The sequence below is a fragment of the Lolium perenne genome, chromosome 4, assembly GCF_019359855.2.
Source record: "Lolium perenne isolate Kyuss_39 chromosome 4, Kyuss_2.0, whole genome shotgun sequence".
NCBI classification, from domain to species: domain Eukaryota; kingdom Viridiplantae; phylum Streptophyta; class Magnoliopsida; order Poales; family Poaceae; genus Lolium; species Lolium perenne.
The window spans coordinates 84,567,843-84,572,677 of record NC_067247.2 but is presented as its reverse complement, the minus strand read 5'-3'; the positions used below and the strand labels follow the sequence as shown (position 1 = coordinate 84,572,677).

At 42.6% G+C, this 4,835-nt stretch overlaps 1 long non-coding RNA gene across 1 annotated transcript; it reads left to right on the top strand.

Annotated features, from left to right (window-relative positions):
- The first annotated feature begins 863 nt into the window (after window positions 1-863).
- On the top strand, window positions 864-3,724 carry LOC127293172 (uncharacterized). Its single transcript, XR_007845645.2, has 4 exons — window positions 864-1,322; window positions 1,952-2,280; window positions 2,881-3,221; window positions 3,579-3,724. It is a non-coding gene; the product is annotated as an uncharacterized lncRNA (long non-coding RNA).
- Window positions 3,725-4,835: the final 1,111 nt, after the last annotated feature.

The following is a 4,835-nucleotide window of genomic DNA, read 5'->3' as shown; positions in this document are numbered from 1 at the left end:
TTTGCACCAAGGTTTACATTTATCATGTATTTGGATCACCTTTTATCATTATTCAAACGACGCAGGAGGACTGCGCTTTTCATTGATAGAAGAAGAGAGCTACAAGGAGCTCGGGTTACAGGTTACACTTTACACAAAACACCAGTCGGGGCGAGCCCAACCGAACACACACGGGACTACTCGCGGCATCGGATATGCCGACACCCCGCAAGGGTCCAAGAGGCCGCCTCATCAAACAACTCCTGTGCGGCGGCGTCCGGTGATCGGCACAGATCCCGGAAGATGCGCGCATTGCGCTCACGCCAAATCATCCAGATCACGAGCAGGGCGAGGGACTTGGCAGTTTTGGCCGGAACACCTACCAAGGCGGAGAGCGAAGCGAGCCAAGTCGGAAGCGACGCCACTGGGAGGCTCCAAGCATCCGGCCGCATGGAAGCAATGCCATACTTGGCCGCCACCCTGAACCATAGCGCCGCGGACCAAGGGCACTCCACCAACAAATGCTCCGCCGTCTCCAAGTTGCGCATACACAGGGGGCAGAAGTAGGAGTTTGGCCAGCGCCTAGCCATGAGGCGGTCCGCCGTGAGGACCCTGTTCTAGACAAACAACCATGCCAGCAGCCTACACTTGGCCGGGGCCCAGGCCTGCCAAATAGTGGACAGCAGCGGCGAGCGCGTAGATCCCAGGAACTGCATCCGATAAGCGGAGGAAGCCGAGTAGGAGCCTGACTCGGTACAACGCCACAGGAAGGTGTCCGCGGTGCCTGGGAGAGGGCGCAGCTCAGCAACAGCGAGCCAAAGGCTCACAAACGCTGGCAGCAGCTGAGAGGTAACGCGACCCCTCAAGTCAGCTAAGAGGATCACCTTTTATCGGAGTACCTAGGATGGAAATTAACTTTCCCATTGTCATGGCACTGTCTATCAGTATCAAGGTGTCGCCATGCCTCATCTCCCACAAAAGGGACCATGCATGTGTGTCGCTTCAGGAATCATAGAAAAAATAAACGAGAATATTATGTTGTAGTTTTCCTATATCCCTAATGACTTCTCTTGGTGTGCATATGGATGAACTAATAGGTACTCACTGTATTTCTGATTCCACTTATGTGTGTTTGATACAGAAAGGCTAAGTAAGTTACAACTCTAAAGGCAAACAGTTATTTTATATTATTGTTCCAAATCTCAATGTTTAACTCATAATTCTGAAATTAAATATTAAAAATTCTTTCCATTTTATAAATCAAATAACTTCCATACGTACACTCCATTGAATTCAGAGGGATGCTAAGGTAGCAACGATGCACCAACTTCCAGCAATCCAGGGTAAGTACATGATTCTGGTTTCCCTCAGCTGCAAACTTTGTAATATTACATTTTGACCTCTAAGTAGTATTTCTCATGTCCTTTTTATTATTTATCATTTGTTCTCTTCCAATTTTCCTATCTCTCTTCTTCAGATTAAGTGACTGAAAATAAAGTATTTGCTATATACTATAGACTTTAAGCATCTTAAATTTATGTTGAATATGTGTCAGCATACAAAAATTAATTTTGCTCATCATTGTAGATTATCTTTGTCTAGATAATGTGGTCCATTTCCAGGTACGAGTAACGGTAGTACTACATGAAAGTTATAAATTATGTATACTATTTTTGCTTTCAAGTTATTTTGTGGTACAAATTAGTCTATTTTACACCATGTGATTCCTGGCGACCTTGCGGCAAACAAGATTAAACCTCATAAAACATCTGGCCTCGAGAATGTCAAGTCATGTTTTCTTTGATTTTCTCTGTTTGTATAAGCTCATGCTTCTTAAATTTACCTGCATGTCATGGCCCAAAGATTTGCTTCATTTTCTCTCTATTATTTATCCTTCATAAAAATATCTAAGCTCTGTGCGTGATGCCTTGTCATATTGCGTTGTTCTGAAGTGCTTATGGTAGTCTCGCAGGAACAAGCGGTTGCTCGACGAACTCCAAGTGGTGGTGAAAGGAGGAGCTTGCTTCCTGAATGTGGGGTCATATTACACAGTCATCTATGGCTTCTATGAGGAAGTGAAGTACATAAGGCATGTAGTCACAAGACAAATGTTATGCTTAGTGTATTGACATAAAACTCCATTATTGTTGTGTTGTGCAAAGCCAGGGTAATGGACAAGACATAGTTGTTTGACCGGATAACATCATAGTGACAAGACATAGTTGTTTGACCGGATAAAGTCATATAGTGGCATGATCCATGGATATTCCACCTCCATACGGGTAAATTGTGTAATGACAAGTAAGTCTTTTTTACCAATTAGGCAATTACGGTTATACAGATGCAAGGAAGTTTTGGTTTATAGAAGTAGGTTAACAGTCAATAGTTGAACTCATTTCCGCCCCCTCTAGACTGGTTTGTATACTTGTTCAATACTTGGAAGGTATGACGCATACAAAAAAAACATTTATGAATTCCAGGGAACACCTGATGGAGTGTGCACACTATTTTCTGAAGTTTGTCGCTGCTCCAACACGTACAGACTGGAATAGAACTATCGTAACCTGAAAATACTCTGATATTTACACATGTTCATTCATATTCCAAATATAGATAAATGATCTTATACGAGGATATTATGAACTATTGCCGGTCACATGCTCTCCTCCTCGGACATAGTAATTACTTACTTTTATTAGTATTAATTGGAAAATGCATCTAATGTGATCCTGAACCTCCTAGATAGCTACATTTCCTGGAGGTCCATCCCCAGTTTTCCTGGAAAACAAAAAGATTCCCAATTTCCTGTTACAATTGTATGCCCTTGTCACTATCCTTGTGATCATGTTAAATTAGATATTTATGGTTTGTTTTTGTTCTTGTTCCTTTTTTTTGTTGCAGATCGTAGGCTCATTATATTGATATGAAGATTCAAGTCAAATGTCCAATTCATCTGTATAATGGCTTAGGAAAATTAGCCTAGCCAACATATATGGATTGCAGGATTAGCATGGAATATCTCGATGCTTTCAGCATTGTTTAAGTACACCAACATGCAGGGAGTTCATACCATCAACATCACAAGGGAAAGATTTAAATGCAATTTGAAATCGATAAACTAACAGAGTTGTTGTAGGCTTGGGCTAGAAGAAGTAAAAAATGAAACTTAAACAGCTTGGTGCGGGAAGCTACATTAGAATTGAACTGCAAAATGTTGCGTCGTTGATACTAAATTTATTTAGGTGAGAATATTAAACTTGATAAAATTTCAATTAGAAATGTCTTCAATTTATAGTTGTGATAATCATTAGTAAGCACAGAGGCACCATGGTGACGTATGGTGGAAACCTGATACTGTTTCAAGTTCATCTTTCTTTTTTAAGTTCAGCATATAATATCATGTTCATTACTCTTCGTAGTTCCCACTACATTCAGATACTTGACAAGCTAAACTGAATCACAGTTACCGTGTTTGGAGTCTGAAGCTTGAGCTCTGCTGTGTTGCGTTTAAATGAAAAGAATCCAACCACCCTTCTTTTACAAGCAAGAATAAACCTTTTAAGGTATTTATGATTTCTTTTATTTTTTAAATTTCACAGGAAATACAAGATGTTAATGGTGAGGAATAAGTCCCGAAAGATGGTATTTCAGTGAAAGATCTCAAATCTGGTATTACAGAACTGAAGACTATACTTGAAAGTTTTGAGAAGAACCTACCGAACTGAAGAAAACAAAATCGCTCCAAATCGCTCTCCTTAAATAGTCTTTATTTGTCCACATTTTCTTGTGTTGTGATTTTCTCAATTGTATATTATATTTTTCTATGAATTCTATCATTTCATATATGTGGGCGGGCGCAGCAACGCGCGCTTTTTTGGTCTAGTTTATCTTATTGGAGAGACACCACTAGTGAACTGTGGATCCCGGTCTATTCTTTTACATCTGAAATACAATCTACTGCAATCACTGTTCTCTGTTGTTCTTTGCAAACAAACATCATTCTCCACACCATACGTTTAATCCTTTGTTTACAGCAAGTCGGTGAGATTTACAAACTCACTGTTAAGTTGTGGCAAAATATTTTGATTGTGTTGTGCAGGTTTCACGTTGGCGCCGGAATCCCTGGTGTTGCGCCGCACTACACTCCTTCACCAACAACCTTCACGTGACCTTCATCTCCTACTGGTTCGATAACCTTGGTTTCTTACTGAGGGAAAACTTGCTGTTGTACGCATCACACCTTCCTCTTGAGATTCCCAACGGACGTGTGCTTTACTGTCACAATCAGTGGTCGTCGAGTTGTTCGAGTCGCAGAAGAAGCTGCAGGACTACGCCTATGCCCGCGAATAGGAGCAGATTCGCCGTGCCGTCGAACTGTCCCTCCAGGCGAAGCAGCTGGGAGAGCAGACGATGACGCGCTGAACGAGCACCGGCGTCTTCTCCTCACGCTCCATATGGAGAGGCGGCGTGCTGCGTAGGAGCTGCGGCGGAGGGGAGGCGACGACGGGGCGGGGCCATTGAACGCACCGTCGGGCGACTGGTAGACCAAATCTGGCCGTTTTCATTCAAACTTGTAAAATATAATTAAATTTAAATAAAAATCTTTATTTTGGTGCACTTTTACTTATTTGAGGCACGTGTTTGGGAGACGCTGCTGGGAGCAACGTCCTCCAAACGTGGCATGGAAAAAACGCATCCCCAAACGCTCAATCTCGCGCCGTTTGGGGATGATTTAGGGGTCGCGGTTGGAGATGATTTAGGGGTCGCGGCTGAAGATGCTCTAAGCCGGCGGGGGCGCGGGGATCGTCGTTCCCAACTGAGATGGCGCACCTTTGCACGGGGATTTACTGCACCGG